The sequence below is a fragment of the Pseudophryne corroboree genome, chromosome 6 (assembly GCF_028390025.1).
Source record: "Pseudophryne corroboree isolate aPseCor3 chromosome 6, aPseCor3.hap2, whole genome shotgun sequence".
NCBI lineage: Eukaryota > Metazoa > Chordata > Amphibia > Anura > Myobatrachidae > Pseudophryne > Pseudophryne corroboree.
The window spans coordinates 501,312,437-501,328,750 of record NC_086449.1 but is presented as its reverse complement, the minus strand read 5'-3'; the positions used below and the strand labels follow the sequence as shown (position 1 = coordinate 501,328,750).

The following is a 16,314-nucleotide window of genomic DNA, read 5'->3' as shown; positions in this document are numbered from 1 at the left end:
TTATAAACCACTATTGCCTATTCAATTAATTATTTGCTAAAGAAATATTAAATAAATTAGTTTCAAGGTGTTATCTACAGAACATGGGCCTACACCTGTAACCCAGTAACACAAAACCAAATCCCCAAAAAATATTAAAATTATTATCAAACCTAATTTAAGAATCTTATTTTTCACTTATAAGTTAAAAGAAAGTATTGAAAATGTTATACTGGCAAAGACAGATACAAAGGTAGAAATACACTGGTGTATATTACTGAAACCTTTAATATCAATATGATTTAAATATCCATATTAAAAAAATATATTTCCGTACACTGTAGTAAAATTAAAATTTACTATAAATCTAAATGAACCTAATGTATTACTGTAAATGTAAAACTCAATAAAAATGTGAAATCTTCAATCAAAATTATCATACAATACTTTTTGTTGAATCTGTGCAGTTGTATGAAAAAGGCACTTATTTTTTAATAAAATTTGTTCCAAAAAGTATACTGAACAAAACAGGTGAAAATAAATCTTAGTTTAGATACAAAACAAAAGTTTTATTGTTGTTGAAGGTCATAGATGAATATGTGTTTGGAGTGATAACGTTTCAATTTACAAAAAAATAGTAAAGATTTAACTATATTGTTTCATGTGAAGGCTACTTACTGTAGTAAACTTTATTTATTTATTATTAATAATAATAATAATAATTAAAAAAAGCCTTTCCAGTTTCGACCCAATCCCGGGAAGATTTGGATTTCCTGGCGCCTGGAGATGACATTGTCTCAAAGCATATACAGAAGAGAGAAGCTGCAACCTTGCCCAGTGTAAATGTTGCCAAACCAGGAATAATCTGGGTCGGAGCCGCAGTGTGAAAGGGGTCTGTCTCAGGTTGGACCTGGGATCTTAGTGGAAGATGGGTATGGATATGGCTACACCTGGAAATGTGTCTAAATTAGAGACTCCCAGTGCGGATGCCCAATATCATGAGCAGATTGTGGGTAACACTTTCTGGAAACCACAAAAATGCTCAAAGAGAAATGTCAACATTTGATCTACTACTAAGGTGGTGTATATATCAACAGTGTAATGTTGCAGGTGCAACAAGAATACCCTTGTTTGTTTAGTATAGGTGTGGATATTTTAGGTGCAAATAAAAGTGTTACCTAAATTATATGTAATATAAATACACTTTAAAACATATAATATATACTGTTGTCTTGAAAGTTAAAATACTTGGTGATAAACAAATATATAATCATTTCCAATGGAAAAAGCAGTAGGTAGTTAGAAAAGGTATTCCTTTTGTCCATGTTTTGGCACATGTAAAATTCGAGATCACACTCTTGCTTTTTGTCTGACCAAATTTCAACAGCGTTAGGTTCAAAAATGGCAGCTAGCTAAAGTCAATTCCATAAAATGTTATCATTTTTGCCACTTACCTATCATGTTTTGCCAACTGATGTGGTCATATACTGAGGTATCAGTGGCCACCATTCTTTTATGTAAGACTCTAATTTGTGAAGCGTCTGTCTTTTCCTCTTAAGGGTGATGTGTCTTGTAATCTCCTATGAAGATATATGAGTGAGTGAGCACCTTCCGTGGCTAGAATTCGGTGGAGTATATGAGATTCGACTGCTGACACTGTATGTGATGAGAGCATAGAGTGGTATTACAGGTCTAAGTATGTCAATAGCACATGCATTCTGTCTGTAAACTGTAGATAGTACAATAGCAAATGCATTTTGTATGACTAGTGAAAAAAGCATTATTGACATGTTAGCTAAAAGTAACCGTGGCTTTCACAGAAGGTCCGTCCTTTGAAAAGCATTATATTTAAAGGTCAAATGTCCAATCATTGTGGTTCATTGCTTATCAAGCACCTGAACTCATACAGTACACATCCGCATAGTAGGCAGTTCAGGAACAACCTGAATAGATTTTTGTATGAAGTTCATACACAGTAAAGTTTTTACATATTCAAATAAGATGTAATTCAAAAACAGTAAAATGTAGAAATTATAAAATGCATTGGTGGATTCGGGGGGGGGGGGGGGGGGTGCGGGGGCACCAAGGTATGTGCACTTATATTTTCGGGATGCAGTTATGTGATCTGCAGTCAGGAGACCTCTGGTCACAACAACTCCCCCTACATCTCGCCCCCTGAGAATCCCTGCACTAAGCATGCCAACTAACAAGGACTATTCCCACTTGTGGGTGTCCACGACACCCATAGAGGCCGAGCGCGCAGCATGGTGAGCACAGTGAGCTAGCAATGGGCTTGTTGCACTCGCCCCCTCCCCCGATGGCATTCCGCTGCCGGGATACCGGCGGAGGTATGCTGACCAGCGGTCACCTGACCGCCGGTCATGCATACCCAACCCACATTTTCATTTAGGGCCGTCTGTAGCAAAGCACTCTGCGCTGCTGAAGCAAGTGACAGGCAGCTGACAGTGAGACCACGTCCATGTGATCATCATCACTAGCAAGGCACCTGGCAGACCGGCTACTCAAGCAAGTGAACGGCAGCTGACTATATAGCCAGCAACCCCCAAATGAACAGAGCTAGCAAAGCACCTGGCAGATAGACTGGTGCCCGTGCTGCAGGGACTTCCACAGCTGCAGCACTGCAGAAGTCAGTAACATTACAAGCCAGGAGCGGATCATTGGGCCCATGGAATGGATACTTCTCTGAGTGCCTGTGGGCTGTGGCCAATCAGTGACAAGCAGCCTGTACAGGCTCAGTAATCACACACTGGTCACACAGACTGCACTGACTTCATTGCAGGGGCAGATGTGGCGGGCAACTGGGCATGGATGCATGTGAGGAGCGGAGGTACTGCTGGTACACTGCAGTCCTGCTCTCAGACAATGGCCGAGGCAGCTCCCACTATGTTAAGGAAGATGATGGAGGGGAGGACGTGGGCTGTATGAGAGGTCATGATGATGATGATGAGGTGAGTGAAGGATGATGATGGAGTGGAGGATGAGGCCAATGTGTGAGGCTAGGAGGATGATGAGAGGGAGGTGAGGGAAGGAGGAGGATGGAGGGGAGTAAGTGCCAATGTGTGAGGCTAGGGGGATGATGGGTGGGATCAGGGAAGGACAATGATAGAGGGGAGGAGGAGGAGGCCAATGTGTGAGGCTAGGAGGAGGATGAAGTGTGAGGGAAGGAGGATGGATTTTATAAATTGAAGGGCTTTACAGAAGAATTGTTAGGAGCACTTAGGTTCTGGGCAAATTCAAAGTCAAGTAAGAAGCCAAAGTCAAAGACCAGCAATCAACAGGGAGCCAATCAGTTCCAGCATGCCCTGCCACAGTTTTGCTACTAGGGAATGCTAAAACTGGGGCAGGGCATGCTGGAATACTTCACAACAGCTGGAGAGCCACAGGTTGACCAGGCCTGCCCCAGCTGGTCACAAATAAAGTTATGGTCACCTGACCATTAAGAGTTTAGCTCATTCTAACAATTTCTAACTGCAGTGAAAATACAGCCCCATGTTAAAGGCGCTCTGTTTCCTCATCAGAGATATGCTGCATTAACAGTTTAATTATTCCTGTCAGAAATGCAAAGAAAAATACGATTAATTTTCCGTGAACAGAAAATTTCTCAAAATTGATTTCACAGATAACTGTTAAAATACATTTATATAATAGCTAACATAATTGAAGTCACTTCTCCTCATGCAATGCATTACTGCTGGAGGACTATTTATCCAACAGCAAAATTTGGACTTTTCCTGTTGAAAATTGCTGATGTATTATTTCTTTTTAGAAAGAGAAATGGTTATTTTGGACTTCCTTGAACTGCATGCTTTGTCCTTCATGGGTGGTTAAGATGCTGGAAAAGATTAAAAACACTGCTAAGACAGAAGATAGTGCAGAAGGTTGAACAGAGGGGGTAATCAGAGTTGATCGTAGATGTGCTAATTTAGCAAATCTACGATCATTTACTCTGACATGTGGGGAAACGCCCAGCACAGGGCTAGTCCGCCCCGCATGTCAGGCCCTACCCCACCCCCCCTTACAGGTACAAAAGCATTGCACGGCGGCAAAGCTTTTATACTTGACAAGTAGCTCCCTGCCAGTGCAGATCCTGCGCGCTGGCTGGGGGCTAACCGTTGCGTCCCGGTTTGCAGCGGCTGCGTGTGACATCACGCAGCCGCACGGTCCGCCGCCCAATGGTCCGGACATGCCTCTGTTGTCTGGACCATACCCCGCCAATGGCGTTCTAATGCCGTTGGCACACCCCTTCCCGCCCCGCGACCGCTTCTGCCTGTCAATTAGGCAGAGGCCATTGCACCAATGAGATGCGTTCACATCTAACTGGCTGCACATGCGCAGTGCACCCACCGCACATAGTAATTCAGACTGCGATCGCTGCCACTGCAGTGATGTACTCTGAATTACCCCCCGAGTCTTCATATATGCATAAGGCTGCTCTGTTTTGTATATTTTCTCCAGAACATAGGGAGCACAGAAAACTTGCATTCTTTTTTAGACACCTGCATGCTGCACTAGACATAGTAGTAGATTTTAATAGCATATGACTGGGGGAAAAGGGGAGATGAGAGAAGTGGACACATCCATGAAAGCAGGATGCGGTCAGCATCTCAGCAGTCATGTAACCGACGCCTGAAACCCGACGCTGGAACACCGACCGCCGACATCCTGAAGGTAAGTATTGGGTTGGCAGTCAGGTTTAGATTACTCACTAGAGCAGGGGCAGGAGGTAGTTAGATGTAGCCGGCACCCCCTTGAGTCTTAACCCTAGCTGTCACCCTCAGTTTCTTAGCCACCACCCCCACTATCTTAGCCCTAGCCGCCACCCCAGGCTGATTTGGGTTATGGTAGGGGACAGGGTAGGGGTAAAATAAGTACCCCATCCCCTGTTGGCATTCTAATTATAAGGATGCCGGTGTCGGTCATGTGACCGCTTGCATCCTTACTGCAGGGATCGTCTATAAGACCCTTGATAGCACTAGATATGCCAACAGAGGTAACTAGGCATGTCCGTGTTATACTGAGATCAGTATGATTTCCCGATAGATGGGATGCCACTGGTCAGAATACTTACAGAGGCATCCCGACCATCAGAATCCCGACAACCCCCTTAAAAGTAACATAACCCGCCCCTGCCCCCTCCCTAACCCCTCCTTATGGGTGCCTAAACCTAACCCTCCCTGGTGGTGCCTAAAACTAACCCTCCCGGGTGGTGCCTAACCCTAACCTTCCCTTCCCTGCTGCCTAAACCTAACCTCTCCGCTTGGTGCCTAACCCTAACCTCCCCTTCTATGTGCCTAAACCGAACCCTCCCTCCCTGGTACCTAACCCTAACTTTCCCGTCCCTGCACACTAACCCTAACCCCCCTTCTCCTGCCTAAACCTTACCCCCCACCCACGGCAGGATGCAAGCGCGTCCCACTGGAAGGCCGATCAGGATTCTGACTGTCGGTATTTTGACACTGGTATCCCAAGCGGCATTGGTATTTGGATGGCGGGCTGCATCCTTTGGGAATCCGGCATCGGTATATCGACCTTGGGGATCCCATCCTTCAGGATCCTAACTGCATCTCATTATACTTATATACTGAACTGCCCCTAAGATTTATGGAGCCCCTGATAAATATTAATCCTGAGCCCAACTCGCTTCTAGCAAAATAACATTAAATAATTAATATGTATCCTGTATGATATCTGCGAACAATTTTACCAACAATATCAAGGCTTAATTGAATATAATGGTTGTGCAATATTCTGACCTCTTATATGGAAGGAAGGTTTGTGAGAACTCTATATATAGATACATGAACAGTGTAAGCTATTTATTTAATCTAGTGCAAAGTAAAATTATTTTATACTTTGGAGTATGTACTATAGCAAAATGAAATTACTTGACAAATATTTTCAATATTCTAATTATGAACCTTTCTAGTATTTATTACTCTGCAAGATGGTGTGTAATAGTTATTAATTTATATATGATACTGGAATATGTTTATAATGTTATGTGGATAATTATCTATAATTAATCAAGATTTAAAACTTAATTGTCAAAGTTTCTGTATGGGATTCAAAGAAAATTGTCAGGATGTAATGGGGTCTGAGATCTCTGAAGGTGCGGGATGCAAGATGATGTAAAAATTTTTTTAAAGGGGCAATCATTTACAAGGCATGGTTTTGCATTATCAGTGTTTGCCCCTTTATAAAAAAAAATCCGAGATCACCCGGCATCCTGCACCTCCGGTAATCTTAGACTCCATTACATAGGTTTTATGGGTCACTATGTGTTAATATTACAAGTTTTGTATTTGTTTTATATACTGTATTCCAAATTCTTTTAAATTCAGATGAATATTCTACCATGTTTAATGCTTACAGCTTACATTTGTAAAGTGAATGTGTTGCCTTAGCAGTGTTCATGTGACATGCGGTGGAGGGTGGTCTTCAGTTTGCCGGCTGTCGGGGTCCAGGCGCACAGTATTCCTTCTCCGGAATCCCAACACCCGGCATTCTGACACCTTTTCTCCCTCTTGGGAGTCCATGACCCCCCTGGAGGGAGAATAGATAGCGTAGCGCGCCACCGTGCCCGCAACATGGCAAGCGCAGCGAGCCCGCAAGGGGCTCATTTGCGCTCGCCGCACTGTCGGTATGCTGGCGGTCGGGATTCCGGCACCGGTATGCTGTGTGCCGGGACCCTAATAGCCGGCATACCATACTACACCCGCTGTGGATACTCCAGTTTCTCATACCTGCTCTGCATTGAGGGGGTAATTCAGATCTGATCGCAGCAGCAAAATTGTTAGCTAATGGGCAAAACCATGTGCACTGCAGGTGGGGCAGAGAGAGTTAGATTTGGGTGGGTTATATTGTTTCTGTGCAGGGTAAATACTGGCTGCTTTATCTTAACACTGCAATTTAGATTTCAGTTTAAACATACCCCACCCAAATATAACTCTCTCTGCACATGTTATTTCTGCCCACTCCCCAGTGCACATGGTTTTGGCCCTTCTCTTTAGTGCTGTATACTATTATCTGACCATTTGCATCAACATATCAACCGCATCATCACGCGGCCTTTTCATTCATGAATTTACTAATGCATCTTTCAACCACAGCACCCAGCTTTATTGTCTCCAGGAGCTTTGGCCTCTCTATAATTAAGGAGATCACCCAATATTCTAGGAGAAAATTAAAGTCTTAAGGTGCATACACACGGAGAGATTTTGGCTATGAGAGATTTTGACTGAGAGATTTCCCTTGAACTGGCAGTCAGAGATTTTGACTAACTTTACCAGAGATTTTGTCTAACTATGCAAGAGATTTTGGCTATGGGAGATTTTGGCTATGGGAGATTTTGACTATCTCACTTAAATAAAGGGATGAGTGGGGGAGTGTCATATATAGGACGATTTTACAGGGTGGCTGGTATTTAAATAGCTAAAAGTTTAAAAAAAATTTGCGTGGGGTCCCCCCTCCTATGTATAACCAGCCTCGGGCTCTTTGAGCCAGTCCTGGTTGTTAAAATACAGAGGGAAAAATTAGTAGGGTTCCCCCATATTTAGACAACCAGCACCAAGCTCTGCGTCCGGTCCTGGTTTAAAAAATACGGGGGACAAAAGACATAGGGGTCCCCCGTATTTTTAAAACCAGCACCGGGCTCCACTAGCCAGGGAGATAATGCCACAGCCGGGGGACACTTTTATATTGGTCCCTGCGGCCGTGCCATTACCCCCCCCAACTAGTCACCCCTGGCCGGGGTACACTGGAGGAGTGAGGACCCCTTAAATCAAGGGGTCCCCCCCTCCAGCCACCCAAGGGCCAGGGGTGAAGCCCGGGGCTGTCACCCCCATCCGTGGGCAGTGGATGGGAGGCTGATAGCCTTTCAAAATGACATAAAAAGAATATTGTCTTTTGCTGTGGAACTACAAGTCCCAGCAAGCCTCCCCCGCATGCTGGTACTTGGAGAACCACAAGTACCAGCATGCTGGGAAATAACGGGCCCGCTGGTACCTGTAGTTCCACAACAAAAGAAATACCCAAATAAAAACACAACTCACACACCGTGAAAGTAAAACTTTATTTAAACACACTTACACACTCACACATACTTACCTACATCCCACGCCGCCAATCACGTCCCCTTGTCCAGTAGAATCCAATACGGGTACCTGTAAAAAAAAAAAAAAACTCACATATCCTATGGAGTTCGGCCCACTTCGTCCCAGTAGTGTCAGGTCTGGGGGTGGGGGCTGGCTGAACAGTGGGATGGTGCTGAGTGTGTCCCTGTAGCTAGGCAGCGCACATAGTGTTTAATATTACATCCTCCATACTCAGCGCAGGCACCCTGGTCAGCCCCCTTTCCCTCCGCACAAGACAGTGCATGCACCTCCACACCCAGGGCTAGATGCATCATCGCTTGGAAAGTGATAAAATAGAAAGTGAAAAAGTGCCAGCCAATCAGCTCCTAACTACCATTTTTCAAACACAGCCTGTGATATGGCAGGTAGGACCTGATTGGCTGGTACTTTTTCACTCCCCATTTTATCACGTTCCAAGGGATGATGCATCTAGCCCCCAGACAGCGCATGTACCTTCACACTCCCTTCACACACAGACAGCGCATCTTTCACCCTCCCTCCACACACAGACAGCACCAGCACCCCCACCCTCCCTCCACACACAGACAATGCCGGCACCCTCCCTCCACACACAGACAGCGCCGGCACCCCTGCCCTCCCTCCACACACAGATAGCGCCAGCACCCCCGCCCTCCCTCCACATACAGATAGCGCCGGCACCCCCACCCTCCCTCCCTCCACACACAGACAGCGCTGGCACCCTCCCTCCACACACAGACAGTGCCGACACCCCCCTCCCTAAACACACAGACAGCGCCGGCACCCCCGCCCTCCCTCCACACACAGATAGCGCCGGCACCCCACCCTCCCTCCACACACAGACAGCGCCGGCACCCTCCCTAATAGACAGACATGACAGTACCATCACCCCTCACCCCCATAGACAGAACAGCACTTTCTCTCCCCCTTCCCCCCATTGACAGACAGAACATCACCTTCTCCCCCCCTTCCCCCATTGACAGACAGAACAGCACCTTCTCTCCCCCCCCCCCCCGACAGACAGAACATCACCATCTCTCCCCCCCACACACACACAGGACGTCAGCCAGAGGAGCTGCTCCCCTGAGCTCCGGCCCACTGTGACCCTATGTGCGCCGCGCCGGCCCGTCCTTCCCCTCCCCCGGCCGGACACTTCAGAGCGGCAATTACTCCTTCTCCGTCGCCCCGGGCCGCAGACACTACAGTGCGGGCATTACTCCGCCCCCCCCTCCGACTGTATGAAGCGGCCATTCCTCCCCTCCGTCCCCCTGGACCGCGGACACTACAGATCGGCCAGGGGATGGACAGTACAGAGCAGCGGCCATTCCTCTCCCCGCTGGACCGGACATGACACTGCAGCCTCCCCAACCCCGGCCACGACACTGCAGCCTCCCCCGCCCCGGACACGACACTGAGCCCCCCCCCCCCGGTCACGACACGACACTGCAGGCACTCACTTTCAGCGCACTGAGGTACCAAAACGGGTGGCGGGGAGTGGCTAAAGATCGCTATCGCTGGGAAAAATCGCTGGGGAGAAAACACATGAGCGATTTTAACTAACTTATGCAGCGACCTAGTCGATATTGACTTGCCTGCACAGTCTATTTTTCCCAGCGATAGCGACCTGGCGGGCAGTGGCAAACGCAGGATTTGCATGGGGGGGGTTTCCAGAACTGGGTGGAGCCAATCACGCGGGTGGGGACTGAGGTGACCCAGTATATGCTGGGTCCGTAAAACGTGTGTGTGTGTGTATATATATATATATATATATATATATATATACATACATATCTACACATATATATACCATGTATATATATATATATATATATATATATATACACACACACACACATACATATACACATATACATAGCATATTAAACATGCATATATATATATATATATATACACACACATACAGTACACATATATATACACATGTATATATATCATATGTGTGTGTGTGTGTATGTGTGTGTGTTTATATGTATGTATGTATATACATGTGTATATATGTATGCACATGCACATGGATATATATGTACTATAATTAAACTAAAGTAAACTTTTATTGCACTTACAAGTGCCACCAGGAAGACAGCAGGCTGCAGAGGACGCTAGACAGCCATTAATAATACTCTAGCAGCTTAAAAAAAAAAAAAAAAAAAAATTTTTTTTTTTTAGTGAAGGGGGGTTTCTGGGTGCTCGGAAACCCCCCCTGGGTGCGCCACTGGCGGGGACGCGCATCGCTATCGCTCACTGTATACACACAGCGCGATATGCACTAACTTTCTGAGCGATTTTGACTATATAGTCAAAATCGCTCAGCTATATCGCTCCGTGTGTATGGACCTTTACTTTTTTTCTATTAGGTTTTTGGTTATTTCTTTTCTGTGAAAATAATAAAATCTACACTGTTTGAATTTAATACAAGTTGTAAAAACCACAGTATATTTTATTGAACTCACTTTTTATGTGAGATATTGACCAAAAGTTGACATCACTCGTATTTTTCTCTATGATTTATGTAAATCTAGAAAAAAATACAGTGCACACTGTAAAATATTAATGTTGTGCAAATTACTGGGAAAAAAATCACCCGTTAGTTAGTGATATGAGCCTTTATGTTATAAATAGTGTAATGTCAACCAATGGCAGATGGTTACTTAACTATTTTTCAAATCTTTTAAGTCTGTGAATAATAAAAATTGTATCATACAGTAGTATGTTTTCATGTGCAAGATAAAAATAAAGTTGAAAAAAGCTTAGAGAGTAATTCAAATTAATTGTATCCATGTTTCTCTAAAAGAACTGGAAGCATGATAGCATCAGGCTAAATAAAAATAAAAAAAGTGCTCCACATTGTGATGTACAGTACAGAAGCCAATAAGTCCTATTCAGCATCACCACAAACCTTTTTTTTCCACTGTATTTGCATAAAGAAGCTCTTTTTTCTATGTTCACTTTACAGTACTAGAGAATATGTAAAACGGGATGTGGTCATGTAACCGCCGCTTGGGATCCCGGCGGTCACCATGTCGACACCAGGATCCCAAGCGATCAAATGCCCGACAGTCAGCATGCCGACTAACAGGGACTATTCCCACTCGTGGGTGTCCAAGACACCCATAGAGTGGGAATAGAACCTGTGGAGAGTGCAACGAGCCACCGAGCCCACTGCATGGCGAGCACAGAGAGCCCACAAAGGGCTCTGTTGTACTCACCCTCCCCCCGCTGGCATTCAGATCGTGGGGTTGGTATGCTGATATCTGGGATCCCCACCGCTGGGCTCACAGCCCCAACCCTGTAAAACAACTATCAGTGACGTAACAAGAAATTTTTCTCCCCCAAGCCAAAAAAACTTCTATCCTTCCCCCCAATTGCCATTAGAAAAGGGAAGAATTTGCGACCTGTGCCCAAAAAGGGGTGTGACTTTGCTGCAAGGGGCGTGGCATTGCAGGAACAGACTACCTTATATCCCAGTTTTTCAACCTGTATGCCCAGGCATTGGCCACCACAGGGGAAAAAAAATCCTGATTCATACCCTACACACTGCAGTGGCCCTTAAACATTATACCAAATACTGTAATGCCCATTGCACAATATGCCACACACAGTAATGCCCCTGACACATTATGCCACACACTGCAATGTCCGTTATACATTATGCCACACACCACAATGCCTGAGACATTATACCACATACCGCAATACCTGTGATACAGTATACCACACACCATAATGCCTGTGACACATTATGTCACACACCGCAATGCAAATTATACATTATGCCACACCCTGCAATGTCCATGATACATTATGCCACACACAACAATTGCCATTACACTTTATGCCCCACAGTAAGGCTTCTAATTACTTTTAAATTACTTGCTCATTGCCAGGGCTTTTATGCTCTTGGTTCCATGCTCATTGTCAGGGGTTTCATGCACTGGGTTTCATGCTCATTGCCAGGGGGTAACACTTGTTGCCAGGGGTTTCATGATCTGGGTGTCATGCTCATTGCCAGGGGGTAACGCTTGTTGCCAGGAGTTTCATGCGCTGGGTGTCATGCTCATTGCCAGGGGGTCATGCTTGTTGCCAGGGGTTTCAAGCACTGGGTGTCATACTCATTGCCAGGGATTAATATTTGTTGCCAGGGGTTTCATGCACTGGGTGTCATGCTCATTGCCAAGTATGACTTCTAGCATCTGTGTCCTCCATGGCGGCAGCCATTTTGGGTGGGACATTTAGCAGATTGACATGTGGATGGCGAGTCCACATGTCAATCTGCAGTGAATCAGCGGCAGTGCCCCCGCAGCCCTGTGCCTCCAAATCTCCACAGTGGCTTCAAGGACTGTAGTTACACCACTGACAACTATAATCTAAATGTAACATGTTCTCTATAATGGATAAAAGGGCTAATGTAATAGCCATGAGAGAATCAGAAAGTGATGGACTTCATGCTAGTCTATCCGGATTTTTAAAACGGCAATCATTTACACGGCAAAAACACTTCCTGCTTTTCACAGGCTATTACATTTAGCCTAAGGAATAGACTATAGAGATTTTTAGTATACTCAGGTTACTGGTTCAAGTAAATATTTATATCAAAACTTATACAAAGTTATTTTGGCAAAATAATATTTTTTTAAATAAATTTAGCAGTGGAAAGCAGTTTATTATTTAAGAAAAAAACCCAAAACTAAAATAAATAGAAACATTACATAAAGGCAGTGATACACTTTAGTTGAGAATTACATTTTATAATTTCTCACAGGAACCAAATTATTGAGAATTTTTATAGTAACCTAGTTTAACTGCTATCCTACATTCCAATAAATAAATATATTTCCCTTGTTTATAATTGTTTCCCATGAGGTGGATGTTATATGCAGGATGTGACGAATGAATATTAAGTACCAATGTATAATAAATACATATATTTAAAAAAATGTACTCGTAGTATTGGGTCACCTCAAACATCTTCTTTTTGATAGATGGGATGTTTAATAAGTTGTAAGAGGTTAGAATTTTTCTTTTTATAAGAACATGATTAATGTTTCCTTTTTACTAGAGATTAGTGATGTGCATCGGACATTTTTCGGGTTTTGTGTTTTGGTTTTGGATTCGGTTCCGCGGCCGTGTTTTGGATTCGGACGCGTTTTGGCAAAACCTCCCTGAAATTCTTTTTTTGTCGGATTCGGGTGTGTTTTGGATTCGGGTGTTTTTTTTACAAAAAACCCTCAAAAACAGCTTAAATCATAGAATTTGGGGGTCATTTTGATCCCATAGTATTATTAACCTCAATAACCATAATTTCCACTCATTTCCAGTCTATTCTGAACACCTCACAATATTATTTTTAGTCCTAAAATTTGCACCGAGGTTGCTGGATGACTAAGCTAAGCGACCCAAGTGGCCGACACAAACACCTGGCCCACCTAGGAGTGTCACTGCAGTGTCAGACAGGATGGCACTTCAAAAAATAGTCCCCAAACAGCACATGATGCAAAGAAAAAAAGAGGTGCACCAAGGTCGCTGTGTGACTAAGCTAAGCAACCCAAGTGGCCGACACAAACACCTGGCCCATCTAGGAGTGTCCCTGCAGTGTTGGACAGGATGGCAGATTTAAAAAATAGTCCCCAAACAGCACATGATGCAAAGATAAATTAAAGAAAAAAAGAGGTGCAAGATGGAATTGTCCTTGGGCCCTCCCACCCACCCTTATGTTGTATAAACAGGACATGCACACTTTAACAAACCCATCATTTCAGCAACAGGGTCTGCCACACGACTGTGACTGAAATGACTGGTTGGTTTGGGCCCCCACCAAAAAAGAAGCAATCAATCTCTCCTTGCACAAACTGGCTCTACAGAGGCAAGATGTCCACCTCCTCCTCATCGTCCGATTCCTCACCCCTTTCACTGTGTACACACTGGAGGGGGGGCAACTTAGGTAAAATAAAGCCAGTTTGTGCAAGGGCCTCCAAATTGCCTCTTTTTCCTGCCAGTATACGTACGGACTGTCTGACGTGCCTACTTGGATGCGGTCACTCATATAATCCTCCACCATTCTTTCAATGGTGACAGAATCATATGCAGTGACAGTAGACGTTGAAATTAATCTCCACTGCGCTTGAGTCATGTGCATTCCCCCTCCTTTGCCTATATCGTAGGTAGCTGTATAGGCTTGAATGGCCTTTTGCTGCTCCTCCATCCTCTGAAGCATATAGAGGGTTGAATTCCACCTCGTTACCACCTCTTGCTTCAGATGATGACGGGACAGGTTCAGGAGTGTTTGCTGGTGCTCCAGTTTTCGGCACGCGGTGGCTGAATGCCGAAAGTGGCCCGCAATTCTTCGGGCCACCGACAGCATCTCTTGCACACCCCTGTCGTTTTTTAAATAATTCTGCACCACCAAATTCAATGTATGTGCAAAACATGGGACGTGCTGGAATTTGCCCACATGTAATGCATGCACAATATTGGTGGCGTTGTCCGATGTCACAAATCCCTAGGAGAGTCCAATTGGGGTAAGCCATTCTGCGATGATGTTCCTCAGTTTCCGTAAGAGGTTGTGTTCAGTGTGCTGCAAATATCTGTGCTCAGTGTGCTGCAAATATCTGTGCTCAGTGTGCTGAAAATATCTACGTTCTCTGCCTGAAAAATGCTCCATATCTGTGCTCAGTGTGCTGCAAATATCTGTGCTCAGTGTGCTTTATTGTGGGGACTGGGGACCACCAGTATATAGTAGGAGAACAGTGCAGAGTTTTGCTGACCAGTGACCACCAGTAATATACGTTCTCTGCCTGAAAAACGCTCCATATCTGTGCTGCATTGTAGTATATAGTAGGAGGACAGTGCAGAATTTTGCTGACCAGTGACCACCAGCATTATATCAGTACGGTACAGTAGTCCACTGCTCTACCTACCTCTGTGTCGTCAATTATACTATCCATCCATACCTGTGGTGCATTTTAGTTGTTGTGCGCAGTAGTAGGAGGACAGTGCATAATTTTGCTGACCACCAGTATATAATATATAGCAGTACGGTACAGTAGTCCACTGCTCTACCTACCTCTGTGTCATCAAGTATACTATCCATCCATACCTGTGGTGCATTTTAGTTGTTGTGCGCAGTAGTAGGAGGACAATGCATAATTTTGCTGACCACCAGTATATAATATATAGCAGTACGGTACAGTAGTCCACTGCTCTACCTACCTCTGTGTCGTCAAGTATACTATCCATCCATACCTGTGGTGCATTTTAGTTGTTGTGCACAGTAGTAGGAGGACAGTGCATAATTTTGCTGACCACCAGTATATAATATATAGCAGTACGGTACAGTAGTCCATTGCTATTGATATATTACTGGCATATAATTCCATACATTAAAAAATGGAGAACAAAAATGTGGAGGGTAAAATAGGGAAAGATCAAGATCCACTTCCACCTTGTGCTGAAGCTGCTGCCACTAGTCATGGCCGAGACAATGAAATGCCATCAACGTCATCTGCCAAGGCCGATGTCCAATGTCATAGTAGAGAGCATGTAAAATCCAAAAAACAAAAGTTCAGTAAAATGACCCAAAAATCTAAATTAAAAGCATCTGAGGAGAAGCGTAAACTTGCCAATATGCCATTTACGACACGGAGTGGCAAGGAATGGCTGAGGCCCTCTCCTATGTTCCTCATGACTAGTGGGTCAGCTTCACATGAGGATGGAAGCACTCATGATCCCACTAGAAAAATGAAAAGACTTAAGCTGGCAAAAGCACAGCAAAGAACTGTGCATTCTTCTGAATCACAAATCCCCAAGGAGAGTCCAATTGTGTCGGTTGCGATGCCTGACCTTCCCAACACTGGACAGGAAGAGGTGGTGCCTTCCACCATTTGCACGCCCCCTGCAAGTGCTGGAAGGAGCACCCGCAGTCCAGTTCCTGATAGTCAAATTGAAGATGTCACTGTTGAAGTACACCAGGATGAGGATATGGGTGTTGCTAGCGCTGAGGAGGAAATTGACAAGGAGGATTCTGATGGTGAGGTGTTTTGTTTAAGTCAGGCACCCGGGGAGACACCTGTTGTCCGTGGGATGAATATGGCCATTGACATGCCTGGTCAAATTACAAAAATAATCACCTCGTCGGTGTGGAATTATTTTAACAGAAATGCGGACAACATTTGTCAAGCCGTGTGTT

The 16,314-nt window shown here is 44.6% G+C and overlaps 1 protein-coding gene and 1 long non-coding RNA gene across 5 annotated transcripts in view; one reads left to right on the top strand and one right to left on the bottom strand.

Moving 5' to 3' along the window:
- Positions 1-16,314, top strand: part of TAFA2 (TAFA chemokine like family member 2) — a 479,149-nt gene that overhangs the window by 321,349 nt on the left and 141,486 nt on the right. The gene's annotated exons all lie outside the window — the stretch shown is intronic.
- Positions 1-16,314, bottom strand: part of LOC134932717 (uncharacterized) — a 36,260-nt gene that overhangs the window by 5,034 nt on the left and 14,912 nt on the right. The window contains exon 2 of the long non-coding RNA XR_010179459.1: positions 1,434-1,635. This is a non-coding gene — a long non-coding RNA (uncharacterized LOC134932717). The remainder of the gene's footprint in view (positions 1-1,433; positions 1,636-16,314) is intronic.